This window comes from Hemicordylus capensis, chromosome 1, assembly GCF_027244095.1.
Source record: "Hemicordylus capensis ecotype Gifberg chromosome 1, rHemCap1.1.pri, whole genome shotgun sequence".
In the NCBI taxonomy this organism is placed as follows: Eukaryota; Metazoa; Chordata; class Lepidosauria; order Squamata; family Cordylidae; genus Hemicordylus; species Hemicordylus capensis.
The window spans coordinates 204,766,178-204,793,476 of record NC_069657.1 but is presented as its reverse complement, the minus strand read 5'-3'; the positions used below and the strand labels follow the sequence as shown (position 1 = coordinate 204,793,476).

Below are 27,299 nucleotides of genomic sequence, written 5' to 3'. Positions count from 1 at the left end.
CTTGTGTAAACTTAGCAGCCATGAGATAAGGAGAGAGGTTCATGTGTGGATCGGTAACTAGTTGAAGGACAGGAAACAAAGGGTAGGAATAAATGGAGAATTTTCACAAAGAGGTAAATAAGAAGTGGGGTCCCCCAAGGATCTATACAGTGACCAATGCTCTTTAACTTGTTCATAAATGATTGAGGAGTTGGGGTAAGCAGAGAAGTGGAAAATTTGCAGTTGACACCAAACTCTTTCAGGTAGTGAAATCCAAAATAGATTGTGAAGAGCTCCCAAAGGAGTTTTCCAAACTGGGTGAGTGGATAACAAAATGGCAAATGTGGTTCAATGTAGGAAAGTATAAAGTGATGCATACTGAGGCAAAACAAAAACAAAAAACACCCCACCCCAGCTTCACATATACACTGATGGGGTCTGAACTGTCAGTGACTGACCAGGAGAGAGTTCTTCGGGTCATGGTGGCTAGTTCATTGAAAGTGTTGACTTATGCTCATCTGTGAAAAAAAGGCAAATTCCATGCTAGGGATCATTAGGAAGGGGATTGAAAATATAAATGCTAATATTATAATGACCTTACACAAAATCTATGGTGCAGCCACATTTGAAGTATTGCGTATAGTTCTGGTCACCGCATCTTAAGTAGGACATTGTAGAACTGTGAAAGGTGCATAAGAAGGAGACCAAGATGATCAGGGGCCTGGAGCACCTTCCTCGTGAGGCAAGGCAAAAGCATCTGGGGCTTTTTAGTTTGGAAAAGAGGTAACTACAGGGAGACATGATAGAGGTGTATAAAATTATGCATGGAGCAGAGAGAGTGTGGATAGAGGTTTTTTTTCTCCCTCTCCCTCTCTCACAACACTAGAAGTAGGGGTTATCCCATGAAACTGAAGGCTGGGAAATTTAGAACCAACAAAAGGAAGTACTTTTTCACACAGCACATAATCTATGGAATGATTTGCCACTGTATGTGTTGATGGCCACCAGCTTGGATGGATTTTAAAGGGCTTAGACAAATTCATGGAGGACACATCTTTTAGTTAGGGATGTGCAAAACAATTTGAGTACAAAATGATCTGTACCTGAATCTGGCCAATTTGGGTGAATTGTAGACAAAACAAATCACCCCTGTCCTCAATTGCCCAGATTCAGGTACAAAACAAATCACCCCAGATTTGGACCAGAAAAATTCAGAGATTCAGACCTCCAGTTTCTGGCCAAAGTGGAGTAGATGGTAGTGCGCAATGGGTGGAAGCTACCACCCAAATGTCAAAGAAATTGGGCAAAGGGGTGAGTTTTAAAGAATTTTTGAAGTTTACGAGTCTTTAAGCTTTCCCCCATAGGGAATATTGGGGATTTCAGCAGCGCCATAACTCCACTTGGGGTGCTCCAGGGTGGCCCAGAGTGGGGTGGGGTGTAGTGCACATAGGGTGACAACCACCCCCCAAATGACAAGTCCATGGGCACTGGGCTTTGTTGTTTTGGAGGTGTTCTGAGAGTAGATTCTCTGGTAGGAAATTATAGTGGATTCAATGGGGGTCGTTGGCACCTTATGTGCACTACACCCTGCTCTGGGCACCACCCTGGTGCCCCCCAAGTGGAATTTCAATTCCTTTGAAATCTGGGTGGTAGCTTCTTTGCACCCACTGGGCACTACCACCCACCACAGTCCACTCTGGGCCATCCTGATGCCCCCCACATGGAGCTACAAGGCTGCTGAAATCCCCACTATTCCATATGGGAAAAAGCTTAAAAACACGCCAACTTAAAATTCTTTAAAACTCACCCCTTTACCCAATTTCTTTGAAATTTGGGTGGTAGCTTCCACCCAATGGGCACTATGCCCACCCCAATCTTTTCCCCCTAGGACCACTTGTTGATTCAGATTAAGAAAATTCAGGTACAAATCAAATCTGAGGTGATTTCACAGGTTTCAAATCAGGATTGATTTGATTTGGGTATTAATAAAAGCAAAAAAAATGATTCGTGCACATCCCTACTTTCAATGGCTACTAGTCTGGTGACTATAGGACATCTCCTGCCTCAGAGACAAGATGCCTCTAAATACCAAATTGCAGGGGAGCAACAAGGGCATGCCCTCACCTCTTGCCTGTGAGCTTCCCAGGGGCATCTGATGGGCCACTGTATGAAACAGGATGCTGGACTGGATGGGCGCTGGGCCTGATCCAGCAGGACTGTTCTTATGTTCTTATGATGAAATATCTTCAAACATTCTGTGAAAACAGATTCCACAACCCTATGTTACAAACTCAAACTAAGCATGGCATACAATATTTAACATAACATAAATGCCCAGAGAAGTGAGTTTTGGGCAGTATAGAAGTGTGTTAAATAAATAAAATAAATAAACATAACGGCAAATTTAAATTAATATATATATCAAGGTCAAGGTATAACATTATTAAAACATGTCATAAAGTATGAGAAAACTTGTGGGTAATAACTCAAACTCCCCATAACTCGCCCCCGATAAGTTCTTATGCTCAGTTTTTATAAGCACATTTCACAGAACCTGTTGAATTAATAGAAATTAAATACAAACAAAAAACCTGTGAAATTCAAACTTCTCAGACGTTACTGTACTGTTTATGGTTATTTAATCAGTTCCTCAACACATTCATATATCCTTTTCACATTAATTCTTACAGTCAAGGATATAGATAGGGCTGCTGCGAGAAAATGTAGATTAGCAAGGGAAAGTCAACATAAAGAAAATCAGACTCCTCAACAGTTACATTCAAGACAACATAGAACAAACATTCTTAACAACAAACGAATTTGTACCAGAAATGTTTTAAGAACTATTACAAAGAGAAACATTAGATTGTAAAAAACCAAGCCAACACATAACATCTTATACCCTAACGATATCGATGCATTTTGAATGTCAAAACTCTATCAACCTGTTGCTGAAAATTGCTTTTTGCCTTTCATTTTTCAAGGTCACTTCAGTTAGTCTTAATGGTTGATAGGATGTGCAATGCTAAGGGTAATGGGAGGGTATTGTGGTGCTGCCGCTGTAGAAACAGTGACATCACAGGGGAGGATGCTGTTTGCACAACCAGTGTTACTGTATTTGTCACAATGGGAGAAACTGCAGCAGCGATTGCACAACCAGACTTCTTCCCAGCAGCACCACTGCTTCCATGTCCACAGCAGGAGCTCTGCAGTACCCTTGTGTCACTCTGAGCATTGTACATCATGTCAGCCAATTTACTTTTGGTTTAACAATGCAACAGAAATATGACCGTAGCATGTTGTGAACAAGTTGGCCACCTTTTGCCGACGCTTGTTTGCTAATGGTTGAAGTGCTTGCTAATGGTTAAGAATAGTTTCCTGAATATTGAGCCTACCAGGGTTCTAACTGTGGCTAGGGATGATAGAAAAAGAAGCCGTTCGGAATTGGTACTGAGATGTAGGGCAGTAGGGGTGTGCACGAATGGTTCTGTGCGGAAACAGTCTGCGATCGAATCGACCCTGGTTCTGACGGACTGGTAGTCAAAATGTCCTCTTACCCCCAGTCGTGCTGCCCATGCTGCCACTCGCCCCCCATCGCAGCCCATAAAGAAAGTGTGCATGCTCCTGCCTCTTTTACTAAGCTGCTTGGTCAACAGTGGAGAGAAAGATAGTTAAAAGGCCCTCTTGCTGCCAAGCTTGCTGCCCGCCCACCACTCCCCCCCCAAAACACAGCCCATAACGAAAGCATGCATGCTCCTGCCTCTTTTACTAAGCTGCCTGCTCAGCGACAACTTGGCTCTGGCCTCAGCGCATGCGCGGACACATTTGCATGGCATCTCCATGCATGCACAGAGGGCAGAAACAAGCAACCGCCAAGTGGGCAGCTTAGTAAAAGAGGCAAGAGTGAGGAGTGTGGATGCTTTTGTTATGGGCTGTGCTGGCAGAGGGAGTGGCAGTGCAAGCAGCAAGTTGGGCAGTAAAAGGACCTTTTAACTAGCTTTCTTGCTGCCTCCCCACCACCACTGCCCCTTCACAGATCCAGGGTCCCTCACCTCTACACTTGTAAAGGGGAATCCTCACTGGATTCCCCTTTACGAGTATTGCCGCCCAAACAGCTGAACTGGTTTGACTGAGCAGACCAGACCAGCTGGTCAGTTCACTTGAACCAGTTTTGCGCAACACGGTTCGGTTAGAATTGGTTCAAATTTGAAATCAACCATGTTTTTTGGTTCATGCGCATGTACACTTCTATAGGGCAGATAGGTTAGCTGGAGACCGTGACAGCAGGGATGCAGTCTTGATTTTCTTTGGGAAATGGTCTTGAGTTAGCAGTTGTTGTGCCTGTTTTGTGTGGGAGTCTGTTTGTTTCCAAAATTATCTACAAATGTTTATATTTGTAGATAAATAAATCTTACCAAGACATTATAAGTCTGTAAGATTATTTCTCTCATCACAGAGAAATTTATCTGGTAAAGATGACATCTTTTGACCTTCCTGTTGCTCAGGGAATTAGTGTGAGAGATCCTCCTTGTAACAATATTCTGGCGTCTTCATTTTTTATAATGCACTCAGTTATACAATACACATCTAGTTTGGGATGTTACTATCTCCTTACATCAGATCCTATAAATTCCTAACTATGGTCATAGTATAGTGTATGTATTGAGATCAGGTGGGCTCACAGGAAGATCCAACATGATATGGACAAGTGTTCGCAAAGGGGATAATCTCTACACAGTAAATGATATGGAATTAAATGAATATGAAAATGCACCTGAAATTGATTTTTATGGAAGATGCACAGTCAAATTAATTGTTTAAGATAAGTAATGTTTATCTCTGAAATACATTTTGATTGTACTTTATAAAGAGAAGGATGCCTTCCAAATATTAAACCTCTTTTGAAGAAGCTTGCATTGGATCCCTTAGAGTTAAGCAACTATAGGCCTGTCTCCAACCTTCCGGGGTTGGGCAAGGTAATTGAGAGGGTGGTGGCCTCCCAACTCCAGGCAGTCTTGGATGAAACTGATTACCTAGATCCATTTCAGACTGGCTTTCAGGCGGGCTATGGGTTGGAGACTGCCTTGGTCAGCCTGATGGATGATCTCCAATTGACAGTTGACAGAGGAAGTGGGACTCTGTTGGTCCTTTTGGATCTCTCAGTGGCTTTCCATACTATCGACCATAGTATCCTTCTGGAACATCTGAGAGTGTTGGGGGTGGGAGGCACTTTTTTCAGGGGTTTTGCTCCTACCTCTTGGACAGATTCCAGATGGTGTTGATTGGAGATTGTTGCTCTTCGAAATCTGAGCTTAAGTATGGTGTCCCTCAAGGCTCCATACTTTCTCCAATGCTTTTTAACATCTACATGAAACCACTGGGAGAGATCATCAGGGGATTTGGAGCTGGATGTTACCAGTATGCTGATGACACCCAGATCTACTTCTCCATGTTGACCACTTCAGGAGCTGGCATATCCTCCCCAAATGCCTGCCTGGAAGCAGTAATGGGCTGGATGAGGGAGAATAAACTGAAGCTGAATCCAGATAAGACGGAGGTACTTATTGTGCGGGGTCAGAACTCTAGAGATGATTTTGATCTACCTGTTCTCAATGGGGTTGCACTTCCCCAAAAGGAACAGGTTCACATTCTGGGAGTACTTCTGGATCCACACCTCTCCCTGATATCTCAGGTTGAGGCGGTGGCCAGGGGCGCTTTCTATCAGCAATGGCTGATACGCCAGCTGTGCCTGTTTCTCAAGATCAATGACCTCAAAACAGTGGTACATTTGTTGGTAACCTCCAGACTTGACTTCTGTAATGTTCTGTACGTGGGGCTGCCTTTGTACGTAGTCCGGAAACTTCAGTTGGTTCAGAATGCAGCAGCCAGGCTGGTCTCTGGGTCATCTCGGAGAGACCACGTTACTCCTCTGTTGATGGAGCTACACTTGCTTCTAATAGGTTTCCGGGCAAAATACAAAATGCTAGTTATAACTTATAAAGCCCTAAATGGCTTAGGCCCTGGGTATTTAAGAGAACATCTTCTTTGCTATGTGCCCCACCGCCCATTGAGGTCACTTGAGGAGGTCCGTCTCCAGCTGCCGCCAACTCGTTTGGTGGCTACACAGAGACGGGTCTTCTCAGCTGCTGCCCCAAGATTGTGGAATGCGCTCCCTACTAAGACACGAGCCTCCACATCTGTGGCAATTTTTAAGAAACTTCTGAAAACACATCTCTTCAACCAGGCTTCCTCAGCCTTTTAAAACTTGTTTTTAAATTGTTTTGGCTATTTAATTGGTGTTTAATGGTGTTTTAATTGTTAATTATTTTATGCAGTTTTATAATTTTTGTTTTAATTGTTAATTGATTTTAATGGTGTTTTAATGTGAACCGCCCTGAGCCTTTTGGAAGGGCGGTATAAATTTTTTAATAATAAATAAATAAATAATAAAATAATAAATAAATATACTACATACGTTCAGGGTTGTGCTGTTAGGCTGCATCCACGCTATAGACTTCTAGTCATTCATCCTCTCTTTGAGACCTATAGTTCCACGAGGGAGCTAGGGATCTCTAACTGAGACGTCTCAGTGCCTGTGCTAAACTACAATTCCCAAGATTCAAGGCCATTACAGTTAAACTGGAATAAAATCAAAATAGGTTTGTAGCACAAATATAGGGTGGCTTCACATGAAATGAGAAATGGCAAACCACCAGTTCTTGGAGTGCAGGTGTGAGCTTGACTTCTGGTGTCAGAACTGCTATGCTGACAGGTGTGTCATTCGAATGCACCAATGTCAGCACATTGTGCCTGACTTGCCGTTCCAAATCCGTCATCTGCAATCAAATTCACATCTTGGTAACAGATGTTGGTTCAGAGCCACAAGTTGGGCAGAATATGCCAACAATGGACCTGTTGTCTGAACCCACCAATGTTGGAATAGCAGTTCTCCTGACACTGGAAATCGGGCTTGCTGCTTTGCTCTGGGAACCAGAGGTTCACTGTTTCTCATGTCTTGAAGCAGCCAATGAACATAATTGGTTCATGATGCTGTGTCAGTTCTATTGAAACTTCCCAGAGTAACATTTGGATATGATGCCTGTTTGAAAATATGGAAGGCAAATACAGGTACTTGCAATAAACTCACATGGGAGCCCACATGATATGAACTATGCTCAAAGTCCGGAGGGGAAAAGTCTTCAACCAGGAAAACCATCCCCATAAGGGAAAAAACCACAGCATACCTGAATTAATTAAGATACAAGTGGGGGATCTGGCAATAAAAAGTGTCCCAGAACATTTCATTTTCTAAATTCATATTTTTCAAAATTAGCTTTCCTGAGGGCAGCAATAAATTAACATAATGAATGGGTGGCAAGAAAGAAGACAATTATTTTTATTGGGAGAGTAGGATGGAGAGAGAAAAATCTCTACTTGGTTGAAATCATTCAGGGAATGATGCACACCCTGTAGCAAAGTTTAGGGTGGATTGAGATGGTTATTTTTCCCCACAGCTTCTCCTTTGCCATTCCTGTATGGTGAAATGTGCTGTAAAGAAATGGCTTTGCTCATTCAAAACTGGCTCTCACTGAGAAGGCAAGAGTCCTCAAAGCTCTTTCCCTGACTTTCTAGATTTCTAAGAAAATAAGTTGGAAACCCTAGCTCTTTTGGCAAGCAAGCCTTTTGAAGTTGGTTGCTATCTGCTAAAGAGAAGCCAGTTGGTTGTCCCTGTCATGATATAGCTACTGAAACTTTAAATGCTATTAAAAGCCAGTCAGTTTGTGAAATTCAGACATGTTCAAGTACAAATGCAGTCAGTTACAATCAGAATAGATTGCTATCTACTAGACTTACCACAAAGAAGAGTTTAATTACAAGAGCTTGGACAGAGGCGTAACTAGGGAAAATGGTGCCCAGGGCAAGCACTGAAATGGTGCCCCCCCACCGTGCCCCCCGCTGCCCCCCCAACATACTACATTATACTTAGGTTTTTCCTCACAAGCGCCCGCCGCCGCCAAGCCAGGACACTGACTGGTTGCCAGGTGCCAGCAAAGCAATGGGGGGGGGGCGCAGGCGGCACGGAAGGGACTGCTCGTGGGGAAGGGGGCACCGACGCGCTCCCTTGACTGCTGCAGCGCTGCTGCACTGAGCAGGAAACATTTGTATTAACAAAAAATTTTTTTGAAATTTTTAAAAAATTGGTCATGGCGGCGCCCCCCACGTGACCAGAAAAGATGGCGCCCGGGGCACGTGCCCCCCCTGCCCCCCCTATAGTTATGCCTCTGAGCTTGGAATAAAAATCCACCCACACAGAGCACCCAAGAAGTACACACGAGCAGCTCTGAAGACAAGCCAATGGAGTGTTTTTAAGGAAGCGATGAATTTGGTATTAACGTGTGTAAGCTTGTGAAATCTTTTTCTTGACTGCAAACTCATACAGAATAGAACTCCTATTTACTGTTTTTATAAGTATTAGACAGAGCAGTCCTTGTGTCTGTGCAAGATACTTCCATGCAAGATCAGGCGGGCGGGGGGAGAAGGATGGAACTGATGATTATTCATTCTGGCAACAGCCCTTCCTTCCTCATGAGGGATCACTCTAGAAGGGCCCACAAGCTTTGGAGGGCTTTTAAAAGTGCACAGGGACTGCTGGATGTGGGAAGCTGGAAAGAGCCCTGTGAGGGTGTGGAAGCAACCTTGCACTTCTCTGAATCTAGGCCAGCATAAGAATGTGTCCACTGTGTCAGGCAAATGGAAGTCCTGGGCTTATTGTTTCTTTCTTTCTGTGTTCAGAAATATGAGGAAAGTTCTTCTGGGAGCAAAAGACAGGGCATATGGCTAATATGCCATATGAGCCAGCATATCATAGTGCCAGCAGAGCATAGTGGTTAGAGTGTTGGACTAGGACTGGGAAGACTTGAATTCGAATCCCCATTCAACCATAAAACTCACTGGGTGACGCTAGGCCAGTCATGTATCTTTCAGCCTAACCTACCTTACAAGGTAGTTGTGAGGATAAAAATAATCATGTGCACTGCTCTGAGCTCCTTGGAGGAAGAGTGGGATATAATTGTAATAAATAAATAAATAAATAAATAAATAAATAAATAAAATAATACAAGTTGGTTTCTGTAACCTAGCATTATTAGCATAGGCAAGGAAGTTCATTAATTCGTGAATTAACTGGGTGTGATATACAAAAAATGAACTGTGCTGACCAGGAATTAGATAACTCCACTTCTCTCTTTTTTTCAAAGCAAAATCCTTTGTAATTGCAGAGAGATGCTTGAAAGAGCAAAGACCAAGAAAATGAAATGATTTCTTAGAGTGCATATTGAATTAGAGTTCACTCGATTAAGGAACACGAAGTTGATTAATCGTACGAGTTTCAATTAACTGATTGATTAAGCAATTAACCTACATTTGAATAAAACAATGGTTTGAAGGTGGGGTTTGTTTTTTTAATGCTTTGATACTAGAGGATGCATACATGTCATAGCAAGGCAGACATCATCTATGAAAAAGTGCGAGAGAAATGGCAGAATGAAATATGAGGGTTCACTGTTACAATAACAGGGTTTACTTTACAGGACTGTTGGCCTACATTAGATATGATGCACAGCTGTGTATATCTTTGTCATGACTTTTTAAAAATAAAAAGCAGTCTCATGAGACTGGAGCTTTATGCAGAGGGTGGTAGAGAGCAGGGATGCTAACCATCTACTACCACTTTCTCACTAAAAATCACCCCCCATGCTGCTTTTCCACCTGCAGAGGGGAAAGTTACATTGTAAGTTATAATTTACTGTGGTGATCAGGGGCGTAGCAAGGTTGGAGTGGGCCCAGAGACAAGATTTTAAAATGGGCCCCCCCCAAAGTCCAGGGCCTCCGCACACCCCAGGCCCCCAAGGATTTAAGTCTGATATTCCAAAATAAGTATGCTGCCTGCAAATACATTTCACTGACTACACACACACACGTCACAATATATAGTGATATACATTGAGTACTATACATTTGTATTACTTTTAATGCCTAGAACACACTAGAAAGATGAATTATTAAAATGGGCCCCTCGCTGCAGATTAGCAAAGGAGACTTTCAACCATGCAGGGTGAGCCTATGTTTGTTTTCTCAGAATTCTGAACAAATTCAGTCAAGTTTGATTGCAGGAGGTTTTTCACAGGAGGCTTTTAAAGCCCTTTAAGACACATCTCCTCTGGAATGGAGGTGCTGCATTCACATGTTGGCCAGATTGACCCTGAAGTCCCTGCAAGTTATTGGGGAGCAGTTCACACACAAGAAAAATAAAATAAAAGCACCACACATGCTTCACAGTTCTCACTCAGACCTTCTGGGTTGCAAAACAACTTGAACATAAGTGCATTTATAAATGAATGAATGAATAAATAAAATTAATAAAATACTGTTCCAGAAGTTTTTGCAATTTTCTGCCATGAAACAAGCCACTTATAGGACTTTTTAGATAGTTTTTTTAAGTCAGCAAATTTTCCAAGCTGTTTCAAAATAAATTTTCAGAGACTTCTCGGTCCCTCCCCCCCCCATATCCAAGCCCTATGGCAAGCAGATCCCTATATATGGGGGGGGGTGGGGCGGGAAAGGTAACCACAAAAAGGAGTTCACACTCTACCTGGAAAATGCTGGTCTGGGTTAAGCAGGGCAGCAAGAGGTCTTCTGCTGCAGAGAACACTCTGGCTGCCTCCTCCTTCCTGGCTGGCTTGGGCCCTACTCGAGTTCAGGCTTCACTGCGGCCTACACGAGGCCTCCGTGGAAGCCCCGCCCACCCGCCGATCAGCTGAGAGGCGGGAGAAAAGGAGCTCTTTGCAGCTTGTCTGCTGCTTCGATTGCGGGCCAGGAGAACAAGCAGGAGAGACGGCGAAGAGGGCAAGTGGCTGAGGGGCCTTGGGGCTGGGCAGGGGGCAATGGGGAGTCACATGAGGTGCCTCTGGGGTGCTCCTCCAGGCAGTGGGGCCCCCAGACAACTGTCTCCCCTTGCCCTATCATTGTTATGCGCCTGGTGGTGATCTATAAGGTTTTGTTAATTTCTGTTGCACTGATTGCAAATAAGGTCAGTCTGACAGTCAGTTAAGGTAGGAAGTCATTTCACTCCAGTTAGAAGTGTCAAATTATTAGTGGAGGAGGACAGAGATTCAGGACCTTTGCTAATTCCTTGTTTCCAATCATTAATTAAGCAGGATGACTCACTTTCCAGAATTCACCTGGTAATGTCTTTGTTTCCAGTTCTTTCTAACAAATCACTGTACAAACTTGCCTTCACTGAAAAACGTCTTAATTTTTCATTGTTGTCAGTTTTTTCATTTCTTTTCCTGCTTGAGAAATTTTCTGTTAAAAAGCAGTGTATAAATATTTAATAAGAAGAGAAAACCGTGTGAGTTAGGTTAGGCTAAGAAAAGGTTCTTAACCTTCCGTAACTGGCCTGGAGTCTTCAGAAACTGGCACCCATCACCAGGTGGCTGTTAAAAGCAATCCTGGAGATGATAATGGCTTGATATTATGAACAATATTGTGGGGGTGGGAATCTCCAGGAGTAGCTTCACTCAGAGTTGGCAATTGTGATTTTACTGCATCACACCATTAGTCTATCTACTCAGTGGCGCTCTTAACCCTGGACTTTGGAGCTGAAGTGAAGTCCAGGGCCTCCGCACCCCCTGGGGGCCCCCAAATCCTCTTTAGTCTGTCCTGGGTAGTGTTGTCTCTGCTGGCCCACATCCCACTGGCCAGCCGAGTGTGATTGTGACCTGTGCAGGGTGCTTTAAAGATGGCGGGGGTTAGGGGAGAAATCAATATGTGAGATGGGAATATGTTAAAGGCCTTGAGGAGGCATTAAAAGGCCTTTAAGTGGTGACACTTAACTGCAGTGGGGATGGAGAGGACTCTAGCCAGAGAACGGGGCTCTATGTCCAGGCTCCAAAATTACCCAGGTGCACCTTTTGCATCTAGTTTAAAACTGGCAAGCTGATAGCAGCTCTTTAGGGCATCAACATGTACAGGTCACTTTTGGGAAGACTCACACGTTGTGTCTTGATGTCCCAGTGAGACATGGGATTTGTCCCAATGAGACATGAGTTCATACATTTATCAGGCACAGACAGGACTCCAGCTCCAGTGAAAGAAGATGAAGGAATGTGATTCAAGTACTCAATGCAGTGGCCTGTATGTATATTAGCCTGATTCATGCAATAATTCTCAACTCTCCCTCTTCTTTGAGGGAGAGGAATCATGCAGATCTAGCCTCCATACTACACATGACATTAGGTGCACAATAAATATGGTGGAGAGGAGAACACACCTGTTCTTTTGCCACAAAAATTGCATATCTGCCCAGTAAACATTTAGATTGGGCTGGACTTCAAGGCACAAACTAAACAAATCCCGACATCCCGATGAATGAAGCATTGGCAAAAGAGTATTTTCTATTGCACAAGGGAAGAGGGGCATTTTTTGGAAATATCCCTTTCCCTGCAGCCATCTATGCCCTCATAAAATATGTCCCCAAGCCCTTAGGGACATATTTTTGGAAAGGGGGATCACCCCAAATTGCCCTTTCCCCCTTCTGTAATGGAAAACACTCCTCCACCGACTGGATGTTGGCCACATTGCTATCTTTTTGATATAAAAGAGTATGAAGCACATACCTTTAGCCTTAAGAATATTTCGGCCTTAATGCTATTATTTTTGGGATAATAGAGTACCTTTTATCATCTTCTATTTTATTCACCTTCATATAAATGACTCTGTTGTAGCAGGTGGAGTCTAGTATTGCACCAGTTAGGTAGTAAGAATTTCCAAAGCATTATGGAAAGTTAAAAACAAAACCCAGCAACCAAAGCAGAAAGAAACCCACCACAAATATAACATGTCATCTTGAATGAGTGAGTGAGATTTTATTATAACCAGCTCTTAATTTGATCTCACTGTAGAAAGCTTTAATTTCCTTGGTGTTCTTGTTTGCTTCATGTAAACATATTCCCCAATTCTAGGCTGCTGGTGGCACATTCATCCCTGCCTTGAGCCAAGGAATGCATGTTCATGTGGGTATACTCTTGCCTCTTGGGCCCCCAGGCTAGCAGATGCTGGATGGAACAAAGCAGTACAATGTTCAAGCCTGTTTCCCCTCATGGAATGTTCTGCAGATGGACTTTCCCAACAAACTGTTGAATCTTTGGCTCTGCATCGGCCCCAGAGCAGTTTCATCACTTTTTATCTAATGAACTCCAGCATTCAGCTGACTCTCTGGTTTTGGTTGCAGGTTGACAGATGCAGTGACAAGCAGAACATTTCCTGTGGATGTAACCAATGCTGTAAACAGAAGCATGGACAAAATGTTGAGCATTTCCACAGATCTGTTTTTTCTTTTTCTCTTTTAACCCTTAGCCTGAGTTATGGGGTAAATTGCTATCCGCAGCTGCATACATGAAAGGCTCACAAATAAAGTGAGCCCTCTGGGGACAGGGTTCCATCTTTTTTGGTTTTTTGTTTTGTTTTGTTTGTTATTTCTCTGTGTAAACCGCCCTGAGCCATTTTTGGAAGGGCGGTATAGAAATTGAATTAATTAAATAATAATAATAATAATAATAATAATAATAATAATAATAATAAGAAGAAGAAGAAGTGCATAAACAGACAAATCGCTGCACTCCCAGCTATTTCCTTGTGGTGTCCCTGCACTTTGGTCCATAATGAGGCTGTTTATATGAACAACCCTACCCAGGCTTGCACAGTCCTACCCAAATAGGGCTGCCTGTGTGGAGAACAAAATAGAGGGAAAAACCAACTCTTAATTTAATTGGTTCCCATGTGGGAGACTGTAGCCAATTACAGAGTTTGGTTTGTGGTCTTACCGTGATGTCATCTATCCTAGCAACCAGGCCCAGACTCTGTTAAACTTTTGCTCACTACAGAAACACACACCAACTACAAGCTGCCTAGCCAAAATATATAACTACCACCACAGGCTATTACCAAGGTAGAAGGGCATGAGTGGGGCGCAAGTGGGGCTCTTCCACCCTGGTCCCCAGCTGAGTGTCCACTTGGGCTGCCTGCAGCCCAAGCAGACACAGAGCCGGGCAGCTAGTGTGCCTGGCTGTTGGGAAATCTCCCAATGCGCTGTGGTGCTCACATGGTGCACTGAGGGATTTCTGGAGGCTGTGCGGCTTGCCACAGCAGTGATTGTGTGTGTGGTGGTGGCACCTTTAATATGAACCATATAAAAACAATTGCTTGAAAATCTAAAATATACAGTACTAATCAGTGAAACTTAGCAAACACAGAGAAGGTCAGCACTAAGATAACTGCTGAAATATAGTCTGCAGCCACAACCTAATAGGTTACAATAACTTACTCCAAGGAGACTTACAGTTCATAGTAAAAGCAATTGCAGAAGATGATCATTCGTCCAAACGTGTTTGGCTTTATTTTAGGATTTATGAAGAAACTCCTTTTTGAAGTTTTGAAACTCCTTTTTGGAAACCTATTTATTTAAGGTTATTTAAGGTTTGATGACAAAGCCACAAGACCAGAGAGAAGAGTGATTGCCTAGCTGGCACTCATTAGAGCTATTTGGACCTTGTTTGTGCAGCTTCTTGATCTGACCTAACAGTTGAGCAGTTAGGTTTTCGAGGGCATTGTCTCTTCTGGCAACACATGATAAAGAAGTCAAAGAAGTACAGTTTGCAAATATGGGGGCAGAAACATCCTACCCGCTGACAGAAGATGTTGACCCTGGGAAGCAAACAGGAGGATTACTGCAAAGACAAGTAGGCCTGCATGTTGTATGTGTATTACCATGGAACAGCAGTCAAGACTGCTTCAGATGAACACAGCCCTGCATACACTATAACATGGGGGCTGTGGCAAGAACGCATCTGCTTGGCTGCCCCCAATGCATGTGCTCATGTGCTCTCTAGAAGTCCTGTAAGCATGTGAGAGAGGTGTTCATCTCAATCCCTCTCTACATACTCTCCAAAACTCTGTCCAGATTCAGGTGAACATCACTCTCAAACGATTAATGGATGTGAAGAGAGTGCTTTGGCACATCCACTGGTGACAGCAGGATGGGCATGTTCTCGCTGCAGCCCCAGTGTTGTCTGTGCAGGCTTGTGCTCATCTGAAGTGTAGGGGTGTGCACGGAACCGCCTTGGTGCAGTTCAACACCGGGGGGGGCGGTCTTCCTTTAAGGGTGGGGGAGGGTACACCTACCCCTCCTGCCACTTTCTCCCCACTGGCGCTCTGTTTTTAGGAAACTTCTTGGAACGGCAGCATACCTCCCTGCCACCCCTTCCCTTTCCCCCGTTTCTGACGGGAAGTGGACGGAAGCAGCATCTGCGCGTGCGCCCGCCACTCACGTCGCACGTACACATGCATGTCATGTGCACTACACGCGCATGTCACGCACGCCACGCGTGCATGTTACACACATAATGCATGCGTGTCACGCACATGTCATGCGCCGCATGCGTGCGTCTGTGCAACATGAGTGGCAGGCGCACGCGCAGTCACTGCTTCTGGCCACTTCTGGCCAGGAATGGGGGGAAAGGGTGGCAGGGAGGTATGCTGCTGCCCCAAGAAGTTTCCTAAAAATGGAGTGCTGGTGGGCGGAAAGCAGCGGGAGGGGTAAGTGCACCCTCCCCCACCCTTAAAGGAAGACACACACACACCCCGACGTCGAACCATCGAGCTGGTGCCTGTGCGAACTGGTTCGGAGGCCTTTTGAATGGCCTTTGAACCGGTTCACGCACACCACTACTGAAGTGGCCCTCAGAGGATTATGGTGGGTGATATTCTTTCCCCCAGGGTAGAGCTGGTAGAGGCTCTGCTGAGCAAGAAGTTGACTTATGTAGGCACTATGAGACACAACAAGCCAGGCTTGTTACCCCAGAGATGTAACCACATTCACAAAGGGAAGCACTGTTGTCTGTGTTTGGCTTGGATGGCCAGATGATGTTGGCATTGTATGTACCCAAGATAACTGACAGGAAACAAACAAACAAACAACCTGTGACAGTTATGGGAGACCAGCCTGCAGGATGCACTTGACCACCAACCAGACCTATGATGACTGCCTTTAGGTCAGTCACAGTGAGTCCTTCCAGCTGAAATGCTGAGAACTGAGATGTTGATGTTTTGATCCTCATTAGCAAAAGACTTGAGGCACTGTTCATTAGGAGAACATTCCTAAGTCGATTCTCAGCTATTAAGTCGATTCCCCGCCGGGGGGGTGACAAGGAGCTGTAAAGCTATTCCATCTGCCTTGCAGAGACTTACCAATTGGTCCCTCTGCCTCCTGTGGAGTTTCTAGCCCAAATGAGGAGCAGCCTGCTTGTCTGCTGCCAAGTTCTAGCTGGCTGGTTGCCAGTCCCCAGACTGTTGAAGAGAACCACCTGTGGCTTGTTCTGGGAGCTACATGTGAGAGGTGTGGCTTTCAGGGCTTGTTGGCTTAAAAGCAGGGAGGCTCACCAAAAGCATAGCTGTAGGCATAGCTGTCAGGCTGCCTGTAGCCAGCAGCCAAAGGGGGATGGCCTTTGGGGCTGGGCCTTTGAAGGTGGGGTTGGGGGGTTGGGCTGTGCCAGGCCCTTTGCAGATATGTGTTTGGGCTCTCTTGAGGGGGATGGTGCTGGGAGTGTGTCCAGCATTTCTGGGGCAGCTATTACTGTTGTGGTGGAGAATAGAAGAATTGGCACAGGCAGAGCAGCTGGCCATTACAGGGACGGGAAATTAGTAATTTAGTAACTGTTTCCACTTCCAACCGCTATGTCAACTCTCAGGCCTCGGCGAGCAGCCCCAATGACCCACAGAGTCTGGCCTTGCTCCTTTGTAATGTGAGGTCAGTTCAGAATCGTGGATGAGGGAACTGGCCTGGCATGTATAACTGAGACCTGGTTGGGGGAGGCGAGTGGTCCTGTGTGGGCTCAGCTTCTCCCACCAGGTTATTCTATCGTGGAGCAGGCTACAGGATGTGGCGGGGGGGGGGGGGTTCCATTAGAATACCATTTCCCTTACCAGGGTCCCTGTGAGACAGCTGACCTATATTGAGTACATATTTTTGTGGCTGGGAACTAGGGATAGCTTGGGGATTCTGGTGGCATACCGTCCACCCCGCTGCCCAACCGACTCCCTAACTGAGCTGGTTGTGGAGTTGGTGTTGGAGTCTCCTAGACTTTTAGTGCTGAGGGACTTCAATATCCGCTTTGGGGCTGGCTTGTCTGGTGCAGCTCAGGAGTTCATAGCAGCCATGACAACTATGGGCCTATCCCAATTCATTTCTGAACCAACTGACGTTGCCAGCCACACACTTGATCTGGTCTTTTGTTCGGATCAGGGGGGGTGTTCCATGGGTGGGGGATCCTGTCGTTTCCCCATTGTCATGGCTGGACCACTACCTTGTTAAGGTTGGTTTCACAGCTGCAATCGACCCCTGCAGGGGTGGTGGACCTATTAGGATGGTCCGTCCAAAAAGGCTGCTGGACCCAGAAGGATTTCAAAAGGCCTTGGAGGATCTTGATGTTGGTGCGGCTGGTGATTCTGTCGATGCCCTGGTGGGAACCTGGAACAAGGAACTCATCAGGGCAGTAGACATGATTGCTCCTAAGCGTCCCTTCCGACCTGCTTCAAAAATGGCCCCTTGGTATACTGAGGAGTTGTGGGGGCTGAAGCGGTTGGGTAGGCGAGAGGAGCGCAAGTGGAGGAGAACTGGGTTCGAATCTGACAGGATACAGCAAATGTGACCCATTTGAAGAGTTATGTGGTCACGGTGTGTGCGGTGAAAAAGAGTTTTTGGTCTGCGAGCATTGCGGCTGCAGGTTCGTGCTCAGCAGAGCTATCCCGGGTTGTGAGGAGTTTGATTTCTGCTTCTTCTACCTCAAATCAGTCCCCGGGGTTGTTCTACTGTGATGCCTTTAATGGTTTTTTTTGCAAACAGGATCTCCTGTATTCGGGCCGACTTGGACTCCACTGTTTTTGCAGGGTCTATGGAGGAGGTGGCCAGTAATCCCTCTTGAAGTATTGGATCAGTTTCAATCTGTGACTCCTGAGGATGTGGACAAGCTACTTGGGGTGGTGTGGCCTACCACCTGTTCTCTGGATCCTTGCCTGACTTGGCTGCTTCTCTCTAGCAGGGAGATTGTTGGAGATGGCCTAGTTAATATCATAAATACATAGCTGAGGGAGGGTAGAGTGCCCCCTTGTTTAAAGGAGACAATGGTTAGACCACTCCTAAAGAAGCCTTCTCTGGATCCCTTAGCGATGGACAGTTACAGGCCAATTGCCAATCTCCCTTGGCTGGGCAAGGTGATTGAGAGGGTGGTGGCCGACCAGCTCGAGGCAGTCTTGGAGGAAACCAAGGAAACCTGGACCCATTTCAAACTGGCTTTAGGGCTGGCTATGGGATTGAGACAGCCTTAGTCAGCCTGATGGATGACCTTTACTGGGGAATTGACAGAGGGAGTGTGACTCTGCTGGTTATTCTGGATCTCTCGGCGGTGTTCGATACCATCGACCATGGTATCTTTCTGGATCGCCTGGGTGAGTTGGGGATGGGGGCACTGCTTTGCAGTGGTTCCACTCCTATCTCTCTGGTAGATTCCAGATGGTGGAGCTTGGTGACAGTTGCTCCTCAAAACAGGAGCTGTTATATGGAGTCCCTCAGGGCTCCATTCTGTCACCAATGCTTTTTAATATCTACATGAAACCGCTGGGTGAGGTCATCAGGAGATTTGGTGCAGGGTGTTATCAGTATGCTCATGACACCCAAATCTACTTCTCCTTTTCATCTTCAGGAAATGGCACTCATTCTCTAAATGCCTGCCTAGAGGCAGTAATGCACTGGATGAGGGATAACAAATTGAAGCTGAATCCAAGCAAGACGGAGGTGCTCATTGTGGGGGCTCAGAATCTGAGGGGTGTGTTAGATCTTCCTGTGCTGGAGGGGTTACACTCCCACAGAAGGAAGTGCGCAGCTTGGGAGTACTCCTGGACCCAGGCCTCACCCTGGTATCTCAGGTGGAGGCCATGGCCAGGAGTGCTTTCTATCAGCTTTGGCTGATTTGACAGCTGCGCCCATTCCTTGAAGAGGATGACCTCAAAACAGTGGTGCATCAGCTGGTAAACTCCCGGCTTGACTATTGCAATGTGCTCTATGTGGGGCTGCCTTTGTACATAGTCCAGAAACTTTAATTAGTCCAGAATGTGGCAGCCAGATTGGTCTCTGGGGTAACCCAGAGAGACCATATTGTGCCTGTTTTGAAACAGTTACACTGGCTGCCGATATGTTTCTGGGTAAAATACATAGTGCTGGTCATTACCTTTAAAGCCCTGAACGGCTTAGGTTCAAGTTATCTAAGAGAGTGCCTTCTTCTACATGATCCCCACCACACGTTAAGGTCATCTGAGGAGGTCTGTCTCCAGTTGCCACTGGTTCATCTGGAGGCGACTCAGGGCCACCACCTGGCAGGCCTTCTCTGTAGCTGCTCCTGGGCTGTGGAATGCACTCCTGGCAGGAATTCATAATTTGAGATCATTGCTTTCCTTCAGGAGAGCTCTTAAAACCTATCTGTTTGTCCTGGCCTTCCAGGGTTTTAAATGATTAACTGTTTTAAATTGTTTTAAATTGTTGCCCTGATTTCCAGGGGTTTTAGCTGTTTAATTGGTTTTATTGTTTTAATAGTTTGATTTTAATTGTTAACTTGTTTTAATTGTTTTTATCATGCTGTAAACCGCCCTGAGCCATTTTGGAAGGGTGGTATACAAGTCAAGTCAATAAATAAGAATGAATGAAAGAATGATCCCATCTAGGTTAATAGTGGCACACCTGTTTAGCTTCAGCAGTAGAACTAAGCTATGTGCCTCTGGACCACATCAGAAGGTTTTTATTTAGGTAGCTATGTTTGTACAATAATGTGAGGAACACAGATAAAGTGAAACATGCCTTTTATTAAATTCACTGTAGTCAGTGGAGTTTTGGACTCTGCCAGGCTGGCATTGTGGGCACCTAAGGGGCTGTAATGTTATGCCTCTAATAGTCAGAAAGATGACTGAAGCCTAAGCTTATTAATATGTCCACTAGATGTAGTGTCCGGGCATTGTACGAATCTACACCTGCCAAATGAAACCAGCTGTGTACAATATATACACAGATAACTGTCATTCCACTGGGAACCAACATAAAGCAAAGAGCAATCCTATATAATAAAACCCTAAGGTACCTGCGTCCGTGTCTCTTGCGGGTGTTCTGCGCATGTGTGGCGTGCTGGAACTCTCATGAGATTCTGCGAGAATTCCAATATGCTGCCCGGTAACAGCCGGAACGAAGGCAACAACTGAAACAGAGGACGAGGGAAGAGGAGGACGGGGCTCCCAAAAATGGCAGGGAGGGAGCTGAGGAGGAGGACTGAGGAGGACGGGCGGTGGGCGAAGCCCCACTGCCCTTGGGAGGGTCAAAGGAAGAGGAGGACGAGGGAAGGGGAGGACGGGGCTCCCGAAAATGGTGGGAAGGGAGCCGAGGAGGAGAACAGAGGCCTGGGACGGAAAAGGGCAGAGGAGGACAGGTGGTGGGCGAAGCCCCGCAGCACAGCGCCTCCGACACCGCCTCGCCTCCGACAACCCGCTCTTGAGAGCCATCATAAAAGCCACACAGAAGCTGAGCTGCAGCCCACAAAGGAGACAGGTTCTGGGGTCGAGGTTCGGGCCTGAAGGTTTGTACTCCAAGGCCGGTGGGGGTCAGAAGGGGAGAAGCAGGGTGGAGCCCCATATGGCAGGTTGAACCTGGTGGAGACGCGCTCATGGCTCTGGAGACACAGCGCGACTCAGCCCACCCAGTCCCACCTTGCCCTTGAAGAAAGACTGTTCTTGCAAACATTTCTACACAACTCTTCTAGCGCCCATTAATGTAACGGGCTTCATGTCTACTAGTTGGATATAAAACAGAAATTCATAAAAACGCTTAGTAAATAAAAACCTGTGAGTTGGCTTGCTACCATAGATTTAGACTGAGACGTAAAAGAAAATCATGTGTCTTACTGTGTTTGACAAATGCACAGCATTTCTCTGATTATCATTCTTAAAGCCTAAGTTTATACATGTTTACTCAGTTGTAAGTTTTTCTGAGTTCAGTGAGAGTTCCTTCCTAGGAGTGTACATTTGTTTGGTAATGAATGCAAAATGTAAATGAATAGAATCAATTTGTTTCACTCACTTTTAGTAAAGAAACAAATGGCGTAGACACAAATAAGTTCAAAATGGTCAGAACCCTCCAATCACAGAGAGAGGAGGAGGAACTTAGAACTCTATAGAAGAATGAGACAAAGATGCTGTTCTCACAAGTAGACAATAGCAATAGCACTTACATTTATATACCGCTCTATAGCTGGAAGCTCTCTAAGCGGTTTACAATGATTTTAGCATATTGCCCCCAACATTCTGGGTACTCATTTTACCAACCTCGGAAGGATGGAAGGCTGAGTCAACCTTGAGCCCCTGGTCAGGATCGAACTTGTAACCTTCTGGTTACAGGACGGCAGTTTTACCACTGCGCCACCAGGGGCTGGGACAAGACCCAGCTAAGGCAACCAAGTCCAGGCTTGGCTGCCCATGAGATCCCGGTGGTGCTACAGTGGGAAACCTGCCTATGGAGCCGCTGGTTAGCTGAGGTTAGGGGCACAAGCGCGCCTCCAACTCAGGCTAACTGCTCGTCTACAAGCGTCGGCTGCTCCCAGCCAGTGCTGGCACAGGAGTGGGCTCCCAGCCATTGCCCTGGGGATCCACACAATGCACCGTGCTGTGCATTATGGGATTTCTGTGGGGCTAGAATGACACATCCCAAATCCTGCAACTCCACACTCTCTGGAGCAGCAACGGACTATCTGGGTGTGCAGTCTGCATGCAGAGCAATGTCTTGGTAATCGTCTGCGGGGAAGGGAAGGTTATGCAGCCTTGCTCCCTGGCCGCCCTCCCGGTCATGTGAATGGGCCCTTAGTGTGCTTCTCTCTCTCTCTCTCTCTCTCTCTCTCTCTCTCTCTCTCTCTCTCTCTCTCTCTCTCTCTCTCTCTCTCTGTGTGTGTGTGTGTGAGAGAGAGAGAGAGAGAGAGAGAGAACCTCCATCTTCCCCTTTCATTTCAGAGTCTGCTGCTGAAGCCTAGTGCTCAGGTAAACCCATCTAGCTGACCCTCTGCTGTACCTATATCATTCAGAAGGAGCATTTAAATAGTCATTGATCTGATTAGAATCACTTAATCACCCCACCTCCTACCCCTATTCTGTACTTCCTGGGCAGGATCAGAAGAGGCTTTACTTTAATTTTACTCCCAGTGGTGAGGGAGCAATGGTGGTGCAGCTTCAGTTCTAAAAAGACTGGAATGCTCCCCCACCCTTATTCCTGCATTCCTGGAAAAGGAGCAGGGTATGGTGGGAAATGTATTTTTTTCAGAGGCTGCTGTAATGGTAGCGTCCTCTGAAAAAATGACATTTCCTAACCTACCCTGAATCTTTCCCAAAATTACAGAGAGAAGGGTGGGCATATTCCAAAAGTCTTTTTAAAACTGAAGCCACACTGCAGTAACTGCTGCTGCATTACCACTGGGAGCAAAAATTAAGCGAAGCATCTCTTGATCCTGCCTAGTAAGTATCTAAGAGGAGTTCAGGGAGTAGCAGAGGCGTAACTATAGGGGGGGCAGGGGGGGCACGTGCCCCGGGCGCCATCTTTTCTGGTCACATGGGGGGCGCCGTCATGACCAAAAATTTCTTAATTTTTTTAAAAAATTTGTTAATACAAATGTTTCCTGCTCAGTGCAGCAGTGCTGCAGCAGTCAAGGGAGCGCGTCGGTGCCCCCTTCCCCATGAGCGGTCCCTTCCGCGCTGCCTGCGCCCCCCCCCCCCCCGCATTGCTTTGCTGGCACCTGGCGGCCAGTCAGTGGCCTGGCTTGGCAGCGGCGGCAGGCGCTTGTGAGGAAAAACCTAAGTATAATTTAGTATGTTGGGGGGGCGGGGGGGCACGGTGGGGGGGGGGGCGACATTTCAGTGCTTGCCCTGGGCGCCGTTTTCCCTAGTTACGCCTCTGGGGAGTAGCGAGGGGAGATGGCCAAACTGGAGTTGAATCTCATGAACCCTAGTTCAACCATAAATGGACATTGGTTTGAATGGGGTTTGAATCAGGACCATTATATTCAGCCTAATTTCAGTCATTGAAACTTCACACAACCCTAGCTTTTACTTTTATTTGCTGTTAGTTTAAATAGTAAATAGGCATTGTGTCTTTAATTGCCTGTAAAACTCTTTCCTATCTGTCAGAAATTTGGAAGGTTTGATAGAAAATTCATGAAAATTCATGCCAGCTGGATAGAAAACAAGTTACTGGCATGAAGGAAATTACAGGCAGCAGAACAGCTGGGGCCTCCCATCGAAAGCAATGGAAAATGAAAATAAATGGGAATAATGGAAAGGAATGAAGTAATAGCAAAACCACATGATTTTAACAAATGATTATCTGAACAAATAGATTTTTAAATAAAGAGAATCCACAGAATAGCGCAACACAAAATTTTCTTACACACTCCTATAACTTCCAAGTACATGTGCATGGCTGATTGATTTAAAAGTATTTTACGCTTCTTTTCTTGCTATACGACAATGCTTACATAAGCATATACAAAATAACACTGCAATAAGATGTGAAAAACAATACTAATCTAACAATAAAACCAATTAAACACCATTAAAGCAACACCACAGCCGTAGAAGCAACAGTGCCCCCAGAAGCAAATCACAGTTAAGCAAGAAGTAAAATAATGCTGACATTTTGTTTACTGATTCCCACATCACGGCAAACCATAGTCAGTGCAAGCCATGGTGTTTCAAGTGTTCTTCAAATCATGGTTTCTGATGCTAGTTCGCAGCTTCAGTTCCATCATGGAAGAAAGGGAAGGTATGCATGTGATCAGCCAACCAACCAAGCAACCAATCAATTTACACCATCTATAAACCTTACCTGAAAGGGGGTTCCTTTATAAAAGGTTCTACAGCTAACTGTATGTAGGTACAGAAGAACCTCTTTAATTGCAGACTCAGTATCTGCAGTTTTGCGTATCCACAGATGGGTAATTGACACCCAACCGCGGTATATGGGGCCAGGGGGTGGTGGTGGTTTAAAAAGTATCCGTGGATTTAAAAAGTATCCTCACGTATCCGTGGGTCGGGGCTACTGTAAATTACCTCAGAAGTCATTTCAGGCTGCCATTTTCAGATCGGGAGCCTCAAAATGGCTCCTTTCTCCCAAAAAATGGGGGAGCACACAGCAATTTCTGGCTGATTTTCAGCTGATTTTTTAACTGTTCAGAGGCACTGCTGGACTGCTGGGGACCCATGAAGCATGGTAGCCCCCCCCCCCATTTAAAGGGCTCTTTTTTGCCATTTTCCCTACTGGTGGGAACCTAACCATTTGCATTGGCCCAATGCTTCCGTATTCAGTTTCCGTATCTGCGGCAGTAGCGAACAGGACCCACGTGAATACGGAGGTTCTCCTGTATATTTGATTGTAGAATCTTATGTTGTAGAAATACATCCAGAATAGTCACTTTTTCTTTTAGAAAAAAGTTCCCTAGCACCATTAGAGACAGGAAACCATATTAGCTTACATTAAAATGGAAAGATAATTCCCATGCCTAGTTTTTTCCAGATGTTACATGCTGGTATGCTAGCTTTCATAGTAAATGATCCCTTGTAGTTGTTGTTTTATCTTACTGCATCTATGGCAGCTAAAGTATGAATGCGCCATGTAATTTTAACTGTGGATAATTATAATGGTCAGTGCATGATGGCAGTCATAAGATTGATGCACTTATAAAATGCATGCAAAAACAATTAGAATGCAATCCAACAAGGAGCTTAAGTTCCATCCACTCTGGCCAATAATAATATTGCACTGGTTCCAAACCAAGGAATCCCATGTTTTGACTCGTGTGTATCCCAGACCAAATTTAGCATCCTGACTCTCAAGGGGATAAATTTCCCCACTCTGTTTTCTCTCTGTCTTTCCAGTCATTCCCCTGCTCATCTTCACTGAAGATATAAAGCATAAAATGCTGGAAAAAAGTCTTTTAAAAGTCTTCCAAAATCATTTTTACATGAAAAAATGCTATAAGAGGAAAGTGATCGTCTGATTGTAGTATTTATTTAGTTATCATTCTTTCAGAAATAGAGTTAAATGGGATTCAGGTAACGTGTATAAGATTGCAGCCTGAGTTGTGCATGTTGGGGACTGCCGACTGCTTGTCTTTTGCCACATCATTGCAACCAGATAAAAAGTTGTCAGTGTTCTGTCTTTTTAAGGGCTGCAGGCCAACATCTTCAGGCTGTAAGTTGCAAACATGCAGCAATCTGAGGGTGCTTCCAGATGTTGACTTGCTGTGATGATCACAGAGATTTTGCAGGTGTGCAGCATGCTGGATAGCCAAAACCCTAATACCAACTGCACCAGTCCTTATGCTGATCTCTGCTAGTCCAAATGCATGAGTAGGATCAGTATGGGGTGGGGATAGGCAACCCATATACAATTCAAATATAGTCTCAATCCTTCCCCATAATAATGAACACCTCATCTTTTACATCTGGCCTCCACAACCAATGGTCTGCCAAGCTATGTACTATGGATTGACAGGTGCTTGATCACCCTCCTGTTTCTGCATCCCCAGACATAGATGGTTGGCAGGCTGAATTTACCATGGTGGTCACAAGTTATGCAGGCCACTCTGATACAGAAAAGTATAAGCATGCATATGTATTCAGTACTTGGTTTGGGCCCCTTTTGCAGCAATTACTGCCTCAATGCGGCGTGGCATGGATGCTATCAGCCTGTGGCACTGATGAGGTATTATGGAAGACCAGGATGCTTCATTAGCGGCCTTCAGCAATTCTGCATTGTTTGGTCTCATGTCTCTCATCCTTCTCTTGGCAATGCCCCATAGATTCTCTATGGGGTCAGGTCAGGTGAGTTTGCTGGCCAATCAAGCACAGTACACTGTATGCTTTTCAGAGGTCCGATATTGTTCTATTCTTCAATCCTTGTCTTCTTGGTTCCATGTAATATTCTAATTTTCTGAGATTGTGGATTTGGGGTTTTCATGAGCTGTACGCCATGATCATCACAATTATAACAAATTAAGGCTTGACTTATCTCGCTTTGCATGTAATGCGTCTGTCTCATATATCAGTTTCACCTTTTAATTTGCATTACTGAAATTAATGGACTTTTGCACAATATTCTAATTTTCCAAGTTTCACCTGTAGTAGGTGAGGCCCTCGTTGACTGGGCAAAATCATTTTGCTAAGATTACACTTATACCACCCTGAGTCATTTTTGAAGGGGTGATAATAAATAAATAAATACTTAAATAAATAAATAAATAAGAAAGTTTAAGAAATTAAATATAGGTAGTAGAATTTTTTTTAATTAATGTGCTTGCAGAAAGGAAGTAAAGGAAGAGTTTGGAATTTGTAGGATTCATTTTATTGCATGATGATCATATATGGTAAATTTAAATCATAGTACATTTGAATCTGATAAAGATCTTCTGCTTTTCTTGGGCATGATGTCATTTTGGAATTATTGAGTATTAAAAACCTGCTGAGAACAATATATTCAGAATTCCTTCAAAAAATTACGAAAAAACCTATTTAAATCTTCACAGATCACATTCCAGTGTAAAAAGCAGTGCGTTCGGTTAATTTTAGCGGCAGGATTGCATATGCAAAATGTGGTATCTGTGGGTAATCGGGAAGCAAGACTTCATTTTGAACAAGCAGACAAACAAAAAATTCTTCAAAATATTTTAAGATATTATTTATATAAACCTAGCACTTTTGTGAGCTTCTCTCTATTGTAATAAATACAGTTGTATTTTATAAAGCCGTGTCCTGGGATGTTGGGGAAGGAAGTGGTAAAGAAGAGTCCTGTGGCAACAATCACAGCTAGAAGATAGTGGCCACCTTCAGACATCACACCAAACCACAGGCAACCATGCCAGAGGCTGTGGTCGTCCAAATGTGGGACCCCTCGGTTCTGTTCAAAATGTTTTCCGGCCACAAACCTGAATTTGCAGCCTCAGTTGCTCTTTGGTTTTGCAGCTGATAACTCCAGTTAGAAAGGGACATTGTGTCATCCGAAGGTCACCGCTGTTACTAACTGGAGTTGAGGATAGGAAGATTCTCCCTCTCTCCATCTTTGGTTGGCTGCCCTGGCTGTCCTTCATGAGAAGGAGGAAGCCTACACCACCAGTTTCTCCCCACTTTCAGGC

The 27,299-nt window shown here is 45.0% G+C and overlaps 1 protein-coding gene and 2 long non-coding RNA genes across 7 annotated transcripts in view; 1 reads left to right on the top strand and 2 right to left on the bottom strand.

The window, feature by feature from the left end:
• LOC128333955 (uncharacterized) overlaps positions 1-10,718 on the bottom strand; it is a 28,900-nt gene extending 18,182 nt beyond the window's left edge. Inside the window, exons 1-2 of the long non-coding RNA XR_008311128.1 lie at positions 10,631-10,718; positions 2,104-2,234 (exon numbers count right to left, since the gene is read on the bottom strand). This is a non-coding gene — a long non-coding RNA (uncharacterized LOC128333955). The remainder of the gene's footprint in view (positions 1-2,103; positions 2,235-10,630) is intronic.
• PDE1A (phosphodiesterase 1A) overlaps positions 1-27,299 on the top strand; it is a 217,129-nt gene that overhangs the window by 50,800 nt on the left and 139,030 nt on the right. The window lies entirely within an intron of this gene.
• On the bottom strand, positions 12,881-20,270 carry LOC128333951 (uncharacterized). Its single transcript, XR_008311127.1, has 2 exons — positions 20,220-20,270; positions 12,881-13,320 (listed from the first exon to the last, which is right to left on the bottom strand). It is a non-coding gene; the product is annotated as an uncharacterized LOC128333951 (long non-coding RNA).